The sequence below is a fragment of the Peromyscus maniculatus genome, chromosome 6, assembly GCF_049852395.1.
Source record: "Peromyscus maniculatus bairdii isolate BWxNUB_F1_BW_parent chromosome 6, HU_Pman_BW_mat_3.1, whole genome shotgun sequence".
NCBI classification, from domain to species: domain Eukaryota; kingdom Metazoa; phylum Chordata; class Mammalia; order Rodentia; family Cricetidae; genus Peromyscus; species Peromyscus maniculatus.
This window is the reverse complement of record NC_134857.1, coordinates 10060597-10072802: the sequence shown is the minus strand read 5'-3', so window position 1 is coordinate 10072802 and position 12206 is coordinate 10060597. Positions and strand designations below refer to the sequence as shown.

The 12206-nt window shown below is 42.2% G+C and overlaps 1 protein-coding gene across 11 annotated transcripts in view; it reads left to right on the top strand.

Moving 5' to 3' along the window:
* Nucleotides 1-12206, top strand: part of Mecom (MDS1 and EVI1 complex locus) — a 562596-nt gene that overhangs the window by 252511 nt on the left and 297879 nt on the right. The gene's annotated exons all lie outside the window — the stretch shown is intronic.

Genomic DNA, 12206 nt, shown 5'->3' with positions numbered 1-12206 from the left:
GAAGCCTGCCTTTTCTCTGCATCCTGTTCTAACCACATTTGTCAAAAGGCTTTCAGATTCTCCATTCTGTTTCATGGGGCTGTGTCTGCTTTTATGCCAATCCCCTGCTGTTTTAATAGTTACGCTTTTGGGATATATTTTGAGGTTGAGCAGTATGATGCCTGCTTGCTTTACTCTTTCTGCTCAAGATGGCTTTGGCTATTTTTGTGAGTTAGTGTTCACTTCCCTATGGATTAGTTTTGTTTGCTTGTTTTTCCAGATCTGCTAAGCATGTCACTTGTAGGATTGGGTGGATAGCTCAGTAGACAGTAGATAGTAGTAGTAACAGTAGTAGACAGGACCTACTGTATTTGCAGAGGCCCTGCATTCGGTTCCTAGCAAACACATCGGCTAGATCACAACTATCTGGAACTTTAGCTCCAGGGCACTTGAAAACACCCTCTTCTTCATATATGAACTTATATATACATAACCACATAGACAAACACACATAATTAAAAATAAAATAAATCTTTAAAAATAATTTTATTTGTTGAAAAAAAATGAAAACAAGTTTGTAGCTAGAGTTTTTCTGCCTGGCCCACAGTCAGGACAAATCTTTGTCACCAGCCAGTCCCACAGCCGCTCATAGCCAACCAAGTAAACACAGAGACTTATATTGCTTACAAACTGTATGGCCGTGGCAGGCTTCTTGCTAACTTTTCTTAAATCTTAAATTAGTCAATTTCCATAAATCTATACCTTGCCACATGGCTCGTGGCTTACCAGTACTTTACATCTTCCTTGTCCTGGCGGCTGCTGCAGGCAGTCTCCTTCTGCCTTCCTGTTCTTTTATTTCTCCTCTCTGTTAGTCCCGCCTATATGTCCTGCCTAGCCCGGCCAATCAGGTTTTATTCATTGACCAATCAGAGCAACTTGACATACAGCCCATCCCCCAGCACAGCCAAGTGCAGACCATCTCAGACACCTGCACTCAGGACCGTGGTCCTAATCATCCTCTATGCGGACCTGCTGGGTAAAGCCACGAGGAACCCAAGAACGGGCTCCCACAGGACACACAGAACATCCCACAGCACAAGTCATTCCAACAACTATTCCAAACATACTATGAAAACCTGTAGACTTACTAAGTGCCTTTATCCAAGAGCATTAATGACTCTCCTTTGGAGACATGGAAAACACAAACAAAATGAAATAAAACAACCAGTCCTGAATCCTGGAAGGGCTGTATATTTGGGAATTGAAACTATTGTCCTTATCAAATTAGTAATTAGACAATTTGAAGTTATTAATAACTCACCAGAAGGAGCTGAAGATGACTCATAGCTTGGACCTCAGGTGGATGAAAGATTATTTCTCTGACGTTACCCAGAAGTTGATTGTGATACAGAAAGTTTAAGTGACTCAGTGTCACATGGGTTGCTTATAGAAAACAGCCTTTAACCTGGGCCATCTTGTGTCCTTCTGAGATACACTGAAATGGTGCTTGCTATGAGCGTCTTACTTACTCTCTGTGATACTACATTTCTAAGAGCTTGGTGGGGTAGGTGATGGAGGCACCATGGGAGGTCTGAGGAGACTGGGAGGCCAACACAGGACCTGCGATGTTGACAGCCTACTGTCCTTCCGCTTTAGGCCCACTGAAGATACTTTACTGTTTCTTTGTATCGTAACAACCTCTCCTTTTAAAAACCGCCTTTAATCCCAGCACTCAGGAGGCAGAGCCAGGCGGATCTCCATGAGTTTGAGGCCAGCCTGGGCTAGGTGCAAAGCTACCCAGAGAAACCCTGTCTCAAACAACAACAATAACAACAACAACAACAACAAAAGTATTAACCTCCTGTTTTTATAGGTTAATGGAAAGTTGGGCTCCCTCTCACCCCTCTGGCTACATTACTTGCCTGAGGTGAGGGGTGAAAATATTTGGTCAACAGAGATTCAAAAGATAGATCTGAGTATGTCTGAAGCTTATGTCTTAAAACAAAATTATTTCTGAAGTTTTCATAATGTTAGTGTGTTCGATGTTTATATGTACGTGTATGTGTGCATGTGTACACATACACATGTGGGTAGAAGATGACATCCATTGTCTTTCTCCATAGCTCTCCTTATTTTTTGAAGCAAGGTCTCTCCCTGAAGCTGGAGCTCACTGATTTGCCTAGACTGGCTGGTTGGGAAGCCTGGGGACTCCTGTCTCTGCCACTTACAGTTGGGATTACAGGTGCATATGCATCTGACTCTCATGGGTGTCCTGGGGATCCAAACCAGGACCTTAGGTTACAAAGCAGTCATTTACCAACTGGACCATGTTCCCAGATCTTTTCGACATTTTCAAAGTGTCCCTTGTTTTCTTGGAGAAAGACTCCTAAGGGTATCTAAGAGCAAATCACCAACACACTCCACTTTGGGAGTGCAGAGTCTGTTCTTAGTGAGAACCCCAAGTTCTTCCTGTACTTGTTGGGGCTGTCCTTGACTGCATATTAATCTCTAGCCCCTGTGGTGTGAGGAATAGAGAGAGCAGGAAGGTTATCTCACTCTGGGTTGCCATTTAGTCTGGTTGTTTCCATCTCACACGTTGATTGATTAGTGTGCCTATCATGTGCTGACATATTTCACTTGCTGTGCTGATTACACATTGGGAGTGCTAATTCTTTTATTGGGTTAGAGTTTAAAGGTGCTCATCCATCAGCAAACCATCTCCCATTTCATGGCAGGCTTACTCTCCTCTTACAGCTGTCATTTCCACACTGTTCTCAGAGGGCTTTCCTCTTATTTCTGGTCCTAGTTCAATGGCAAAAATCTTGAAGCGTTTTTCTTTTGTAGTGGGCTATTACGCTCTGTTTTTGGAGACAGACTCTCTTTGAAGATATGCAGAATGTTGGCATTTCACAGGCTGACTGGAGCAGTGGAAATCACACTGTACTCCAGTCTTTGATTTTCACAACTGAGTTGGAGCAGATCTCCAAATCTTGGAATTTTCCCAAGCTTAGTCAACTTCTGAGGCCAACCAATGGGTGAATGAAACTTGAATTTGCATATCCGTGTCATAGTTTTCTGGTTGACCATTCAGAAATGAAGTCTGTGAAGAACAGCATGAAGAGTAGTGGTTTGATCAGATTGATCAGATCTAACAATAACAAGACCATGTAATGTCCTGATGTAGTCAGTGTATCTGTAGAATGTAGATGCAGATAAGCATTTCCGTACAGGTGTGTGTGTGTGTGTGTGTGTGTGTGTGTGTGTGTGTGTGTGTGTGTTCCCTATTTTGATTTTGAACCAGAATCATAAGTAGATGTAATTTCAAAAGTCATAATTTTGGTTTCACCTAATGAAGTACTTTGAAATTATTTTAGGTATTAAATAGCATGTGTTCTGAGAATACTGTTAACTTATCAAAAATTATATTTTGTTGTCATTCTGTTTTAATTTCTTTTTTTTCATGTTCCACTTAGAAGTTATTCAAAGTAAGAAAAAGCAAGTGTTACGGCAACAACAGACTGTACAAGTACAAGCTATCTCTTTGAACTGGTAAAATAAGCAATGATGGCTAGCCTTTGCTTTAATTTTTTATGAGGTTTGAACAAGTTGTCTTTTATTTTCATTTGAGGTCTACAGATGGACTGGTTAAAGAAGTGTCTAGATTTGGAAGGACCAGGCTTCTAGAAGTAGGGGAGGCAAAGTTACTCAGGAGTCTTCCAATGCCACATTGGAGTAGGAGTTACTGCCAAACTTTAATGAATTTATTGGTCTTTGGATAATTCGGTTGTTGTAAATGGTAGGAAGTGATGGGACTCTTAGAATAACTTTGAAATAGATTTATGTGGAAACACTATGTCTGGGCCCTAGCAAAATGGGTTCATTTCAGGGGGATACATAAATTCTCTGAATCTTAGAGCATTTTATTTATTTTTTTTCTTTTTTCATCTGTCAAATGGGACTATTACTTATTCTAACATAGGTTTAGGAGAGTCAATACAATGGTGTCAGTCGCACAGTATCATGTCAGCTCAGCATGCTGTCATTACTCAGTAAAAGTTAAAACTACAATGTTTCCACCTCTCAATTGACTCTCTCCCTGTCACAGAATGAAGTAAAATGCCATCTCTGCCCATCTGCAGTGGTTTTCCTGGAGTCTATGTGCGTACGGTGCTATGTTGATTCTGATAGAGAGGAGCCATGTTCTTGTGATGTTTTCTAGGGATTGACTTCAGCAATCATGCCAACATTGATGGACTCCTGGAATATGGACTGAAAGGGACCCTGGGGGCTCTCTGCATTCACTAATTTTACAGATGAGGAAATTGTTTCACAGAGAGACAAAAAGACAAATGCAGACTCTCCCAGTTAAGCAGCAACAGTGCCAGGAAAAGGAGCTACTTTTCTTTTTTTTCTAAATTAATTTATTTTTAGCAATTTCACACATATGTATAATGTGGTCATCCTCATTACCTTCTCTTGTTCCCCCTTTCCAATGGAACCTTCTTTCTAACTAGTTTTCTTTCTACTTCCATGTTTCTTTATTTTATTAAATTTATTTATTTATTTTTACATCCCCGCTGCAGGTTTCCCTCCCTCCTCTCCTCCTGTTCTGCCCTCCACCTCCTCTCTTTCCCACTCAGCTCACTTGACGCCCGATCTCGTCTTATCTCGGAAGCTAAGCAGGGTTGGGCCTGGTTAGTAATTAGAAAGAGCTACTTTTCTAGAAGCTTCCTTTATTGCTCTTGGTTATCCACCTTATGGCTAGGAAATAGAGATCCTGTTGAATATTTTAAGGGCTGTTTGTCAGGGTGAACTGTTTTGAAATTGTCTTTAAAGGTGCATGACTATCAGAGAGAGCATCCAAGTGTACATGTGAAGTATAATGAAGGAGAAGATGAGTTGGAAGTGTGGGGGAATGCTGAATGGCTACGGCAGTCTTCCCAAGCTAGTCAGAAGTCCCCAGTTATTTGAAAAAGTCAGCTTTCATTTTTCATTCTTATGCAAAGTCATTTCCTATAAACAGTTTCCTTACTGTGCTGACCTGACCATCCGGGTTCCCTTCCCCACACCACTCCTATGCAGACAGTTTGGAGTGATTTCTGAGCCATATTGCCAACCTTTTCCTCATGTCTCTGTACAATTCTGAGATAGTTCAAGAACTCAGGAGGTAGTCCAGTGGGGATTTGGTGGTAAAAGCGTAGTTGGGTACCCACCTGTTAGAAACTGCCGGTGGAAGGCGTCCTAGCCGTCAAGGGCACACTCACAGTCCTAATGTGGTGAACCTGGTGGAGTTACTGCTGCTATGGCCCCATCCGTTCTCCCTGTACTGATCTGACACAGTGCAGGAGGCAAACAACAGTGGGAGAACCCTCACTCTACAAACCTGGAGTGGGTTCCCACCGAGCGAGCTATAAACGTACTGACTCAAACAAGCCAACAGTCTGAATAAGTCAAAGTCCCCAACTCATTAAAAGAAACATCTGTGTTCTCCTATAATAGTCTCTTATCATAACACAAAATTTACTATTGTGTCTATGTTCAGCTGTTTATATATTAAGCATGAATTTTATCGAAAGAAAGATATTGTACATGTGTGCACTAATGTTTGTGTACATTATGTCTCTTTCTGTGTGTGTGTGTGTGTGTGTGTGTGTGTGTGTGTGTGTGTATGAGAGAGAGAAAGAGGTGGGTAATAGACAAGAAAGCGATTTGACCATATCATCTGGCAGAGCAGGAGAGCACTGGAGAAATTGTGACCCACAAGTGTTCATAAACTATTATCTTCCCCAGAGAGAAGCCAGAGTGGTCATGCCGCTGTGATATGATTCTGAGTGTTCATTAAAAATGCATTCAAGGCTAAATCATATCGCCGAACAATGAGTATGAAGGCCTGGATCTGTGTGTCAACCAGAGGAGCCATATCAGGCCCGCTGCTTTATTTAGTGAGGTCTGTGTCAAACAGACAAGGGGAATGGGAGGTTTGCTCAGAGGCTTTTGTCAAGGCCTGGGCTGCTTCTGGGGGCTCGATTAAAATAATCAGAGGCCTTGGGAATTCACACGGTTTTGGTGGCGCTGTGATTCATCATCATCCATCATACTTGTGGCTGGGGAGCCAAATACCAGGCTGGCGGGGTGGCCAGAGCCCTTTTCTGCATGGAGCTCTCTAGTCTGCAGGGCAGAGCTCCAGGAAGCCTGGCAGCCAAAGGGTAGAGGAGACTGCTGTGGGACTAACTCAGGAATCGGCCTGCCCTGGGGGTGAAGGGGGTTGGTAGGCTTCCTTCTCTAGTGGTCTCTGTAGGCAAGAGTCCAGGGACAGAACTGCACTTTGAAAGCAGTTCAAGATTGCTCTGCAGATGCCCGGTTTGCCTCCCACCCTGCTGCATTCGCTTCCAGTTTATTCCTAATTAATTTCAAGCTGGCTTATTTCTATTTGTTGGTGAACTTCAATAATGTTTTGAGTTCTGGCTTTTTGGATAGTTTGAGGTTTGGTCTTTCTTCTCTTTGTGCATTTGTAATTGTGGCAAGGATCAGCTTTTGTCATTTCAATAAGGCAAGCCTTGAGTGCTTTGGTGGTGTGCATCTGTGTGCGTATGCACGTGTGTTCATGTGTGGGCAAGTCTGGCTTGGAGACAACAACTAAAGTCCCGGATCTATGCTTATTATTAGTTACTTATTCAAAGTCTTTCTACACCTAAGGAAAAAGATATTCATACTTATTTTTATTTTTTCAATGTTTTAAATTCCTGAGTTACAAGAGTGTCTAGCTGTGTAGAAAAGCATTTATTGACTTTGGAGCCAGTTTTCCAAAGTTCTTTGAAGACAAGGTCTCTCAGCACCGACTGATTTGATCCCTTAGTTCCCAGGCAAAGAAATTTGGCAGCCAAGTATGTAAATTTTTACCCATCTTCCAATTTGATTTTTTTCTCAGGAAACCAGGGGCAGAGTCAGGGCTAATATAATAACTAGATAGCAAGAGCCAAAACAATAAGGAGCATTTTACTTAGTTTGAATTTTTATCTTGTTCTTATTTTTGTTTATATTTGTATCTTATTTTATTTACTATCTGCCTTGGTGGCTAGCCCGTGATAAACACCCACCGCCTTGAAAGGGCTTTATTACCAGTGTCCTTTGGATGGTGCAAGTCCATAAAATATGTAAGTGCCTTATGGTTAATTCTCTTTCCCTTTGTATTCTTAAAATCAAAAACCCACAGCAGAACGCCCAGAAGCATGTCAGAATCCAACAGGGTTTTCTCTGTGTGTATGAGAAGACACGACTCACAGGAGAGGGAAGCGGAAGGTTATGGCACTCTGTGATGCTGTCCTTTGCTATTCATTGGACTTGTTGCAGTGACAAGATGGGGACATTGTGTAAAAATTAACAATCATAGATAATGCTAAGCAATAATGGATAAGACTCAACTCTCCTCTCCCCTCTTCTCCCAAGCCTCCAAATCCACAACAATATCAAAAAGATAACTTGGGGAAGAAGGAAGCACATGGCTGAGGGCCAAGCTAGTGGTGGGTGTGGGGAGCCCTGTGGGCTTTGGAGACGGGTTCTGAGGGTGTCATTTTGTAAGATTTTCTGCATATTCACTTAATAAATCATTTGACTTATCTTAATAAATGATTATCATAGTAATTATATTACACTAATATAATTAATAACGTTATTTATATATATATATTTATAAATGTATTATATAATACATTTATATTATTGAAATATATAATCAACACTTTTACTGAATAATATTTTATTAATATTATCTTATTATTAATATTATTGTTGAATTTTTTTCTCAAAGTTACACATTGAATTTAGCTGCGTGTAGATTTTACCAAGTCTGTCCACATAAAGGGCCTTTCTCTAGGAGTCCCACCTCACACAGCATGTGCAAGGGATGTGTGTTTCCCTGCATTGTGTGTGCAAACACCGCCAGAGCTAGGGTTGCACAGGAAAGTCAGTGCAATTGGCACTGAAAAGTGTATTGACTGAGTGAACAGGATGGGGCTCTGAGGCACGGACACTCCTTAATCGCATGCAGACAGAGGGAAGGTTTCTGTGGGCACCTTCCTTGGCATCCGTGCTGGTAGGGCATGCAAGGAGATTTCGCCCTTTGATTCCAGACTGATAATCTGGTCTTCATGTTCCTTTAAGCCTGCAGTTACCTAGAGTTCTCTTGTAGCCACTCAACTGCCCAGGGCACCAACCTCAACTTTTGCTCCCCACCGTTCCTCTACATGTGACTTAGTTACCCATCCCAGTCCTGGTCCCTTGGAGTGGCCAACTTAGTTTACTAATGATAATCTCTACCCTTGCCCTCCCTGCAATGGGCAATAGTGTAGTGTGTGATGTTTGTATGTCTTCTCGACTAGGATGTTACTTTTTGAGGCCAGAAATGGAGCCAGTCACTTTGATTTCCAGAGAACATACTCCAAGCCTGTATGGCCCCTAGATCTTTAAATAAGTGATTAATGGCTACAAGTTTGGGAGATTGTTTTGTGTTAACCCAAAGGAATGATGTGAAGTTGGCTGATTTTAAAAATAATAGTGTGTTGGTCAAGGATATTTATTTATGCCTAGGAAGACAGAGCTCAAGGCAGATGCTTGGTTTACCACCTCCAGAAGGTCTGAGGGAAGGATGTGTGTGTGTGTGTGTGTGTGTGTGTGTGTGTGTGTGTGTGTGTGTGTGTGCCACGTGATGTCTGGACGTCGGCAGAGCAGAGATGTCAATGCTGATGGTGGCCAGATCCCAGCACTTAATGGCAGAGCCCGTGGGTTATTAAAGCTGAGACCCTATCTCGGGAGATTAGCTGCGGGAAGTGCTTTAACCACGGAGCAAACAGGCAGCCGCTTGATTAGTGCCTGGACGTGGTATGGCCTCATGGTGTTGGGTTTCCTTCTGAGCCATTACACGGATATTTGAGAACTGGAGCTTCAGTTCTAGCCCGCCCTTGCATTTGATTTCTGAATCTAAACATCAGTGAGCCCTTGCTTGCTTCTCTACGACTGGGGTGCCCCGCAGAGAGCTCCCTGTCCCTGATTTCAGATATTTAAAAGAGAGGTTGAGAGTCAGTCCATATGGTGTTTGTTTGGATGGGGAATCCTAAATGGCTTCTTATAGTAGGAGAACACAGTAGCAAATATATCTTTACAGTAATGTGTTTTAAATCAAAGTTGCTCCTTATTTTCCCCTGTGTTTGAATGTGACATTCTTGATTATTCCAGACCCACCTGCCTGAGAACACAGGAATCGAAAACAGGAGCCACTCTCAAATTTCACCTCTATTTAATCCATCACAGAAATGCACTGCCTTTTCACTGTGAGATATATATATATATATATATATATATATATATATATATATATATATATATATATATCCCACACAAGAACATTTAAACAAAGTGACACAGATCATCAGCAGATCAACCCAGAATGACGGCTCAATCAAACAAATGTATGTTGAGAATTTCCACCGGGCAGCTCTTGCAGCAGCCAAGCCAAATTTGTTTAGTATACATGAGTTAGCTGCATAAGAACATTCTCTGCGCTGTATGCCAGACGATGACTTTTCTAGGTAAACATCCATTTAGCAGCATATATCCATCCATGAAAACGCTGGCATGATTTTGATCTATTCTCTTGGACCCCAGAAATGATGATTTCATTCCACTGGCAGCCAAGCACCAACCCACACACGCACCATTTAGGCTTAAAAAGAAAAAAAAAGGGGGGGGTTATACATTTATTTCAAAATGTAATATAACCATCCAAAAGATAGAGGAGACTCTATAAAATCGACAGGCCATTTCACTTTTCTGACATGCTGTAAAGTAAGCATCATTAAAATGTATGTCAAATGCAGCAGGAGGAAAAAGACCCCAGTTGTTCTTGGTATTTGAAGTAGAATGTGGAGTATTTGTGTGGCTTCGGTTTAAACTTTGAGGCATTCCTTTGTTTGGTAGGAAGGTGGGGGTTCTTTTGTTAAACTGGAATTTCAGAATCAGATCCCAACTAGTTAGGGACATTTGGATTCTTCAGAAATGGGCACTTTTATTACCTGCCCTACCTGTTCTTCTGGGAGAACAATTTACTTACCTTTAATAAGTGTCACTTAAGGAATAAAAGATTCTATAGACCACAGTATTTAAGTCCAGGACAAAAGAGCAGGACATTTATTTTAGAAGAGAGAAAGAAGAGCTGGGCAGATGGCTCAGTAGGTGAAATGTCTGCCGTGCAAGCCAGATGACTTGAGTTCAGTCCCAGTGCCCTTGTCAAGGACTGGAGAGGCTCTAGCTACGCATGGCAGCAGGGACCTGTAAGTCCAGCCCCGGGTGCGTGGAAACAGTGAAAGACCTCTCTAATGAGATGAGGTAGAGAAGAAACCTGATGTCAACCTCCGGGTCCGCATGCACCTGAACATGAGCGTACTCACACACATATGTGTACACAGACAGACGATACCCCCATTACAAACAAAAGCAGAAAGAAAAACAAAACTGTGCCTCCTCTTGCCGACTTTGTGAGATCCAGTTTATAGTGTATAGGGCTCCTCTCAGTACTCTGGTTAGTTAACTAAAACTTCCCTTTCTTATGCTTTCAATGAGGAATCCCCCAATGGGGGGATGCTTTCAAGTGGAAAGTCAAAAAACTTCCCTTTTTACTCACCAAAGCATAATTATCTGAAACTAATGGAAGAGACCATTATTTCTCCACTTGAACTCTCAAGATGAGCCCTCGGCAGCCATTGGTGGGGTTTTCTGAACAGAGAACAGTAAACAGGTCTAGAGGTAGCAATGACTTTTGAAATCTCATATGATTCAGAGCTAGATGAGGTACAAAATATAACTCAAATAGGAAACAGCTCATAAGTAGCACTTTTTGAAAGTTAATTTGATTTGAATGTAAGCATTTACTGTGTTCATAGCTCTGGAGGGAGGATATGAAGGTACATGAGATGTGGATAAACCTTGCCCTGGGTAGCTGGAAATGAAAATACCAAAATGAAGAGACAGCTATAGCTCACCCTGTGAGAGACCTTGGAGCACTCACCCCTAAATGGGATATCTATACCAAAGCCCTCCCCTCCGGGCTCAGAATAGAGGGCAGAGAAAGGTTGTAAGAGCCAGAGGTAGTGGATGACTCCAAGGAAATGCTGTTTCCCGGACATGACAGGAAAAACGCACATATGAGCTCACAGAGACTGGCAAAGCATGCACACATCTGCACAGGCCCAAGTCAGACAAAATCCCAGGATGGAGAAGAAGTGGACACAGAGCCCCACCCCTAACCAAGCATTGCATGATAGCTGTAAAGAGGGGAAATCTGCCTTTGCAGATGGAGTGGCACTGGGTTTATCATCAACTACACTCTGGGACAGGCCTTGTGCTCAGGAGCAATTGATAACACAGAGCGGGTCCCACGGTGCCTTTTTATTCTGGTGTGTGTGTGTGTGTGTGTGTGTGTGTGTGTGTGTGTGTGTGTGTGAATGTATGTGTGTGTGTTCTTTTGTTATGGTTTGGTGTTTTTTGTCTTTTGGTTTGTGGTATTTTTCTAAAACTTTATTTATTGTTATTAATATCATTGTTAGGGGAAGATATGAAGTTGGGTAGACAGGGAGATGGGGAGGATCCAGGGAGACTTTGGGAAAGGGAAAGAATATGATCAAAATGTAATGTGTACAAATTTAAAAAGAAAAAAAAAGCTTGCTTTAACAGCCCCAAGGTGTAATTCTCAAATGCCACCTCTGTGAGGCTTTCCCTGCCTCAAGATTTCACCCAGCCCTGCATTTCAGGCCACGTCTTCTTCCCTGAGAACCCCGGGCTAGCGCAGGCATTCTGTTCACGTGTTGATCGGCTTTTTCCTCTCCCTGCAGCTGGTGAGGTCAGGAGAGCAGGCATGCTTCCAGCATGCTTGCTACCCCTCCAGTGTGCACAGCTCCAGCAGCCTCTCGCTGGGGAGCGGTCACATGGGGCATGAGTGAAGGGCATTCTAGATCTGAAGGCCGTCTCAAAGCAACAGAGAGAAGTCCAAGTCAGCAGGAGGTGTGTGGACATGGTCTGGATTCGTCTGGCCTGGTTATAATGCATGACAAAAGCATATGATGAGCAGAGAGATTGTGACTACTTAGAAAAAAATAGGTTGCAGGAAAGAAGTGGTCAGTTTTTTTTTTAAAGAATTGTAATGCCTTTTTTTTTTTTATTAATTTATTCTCTCATAT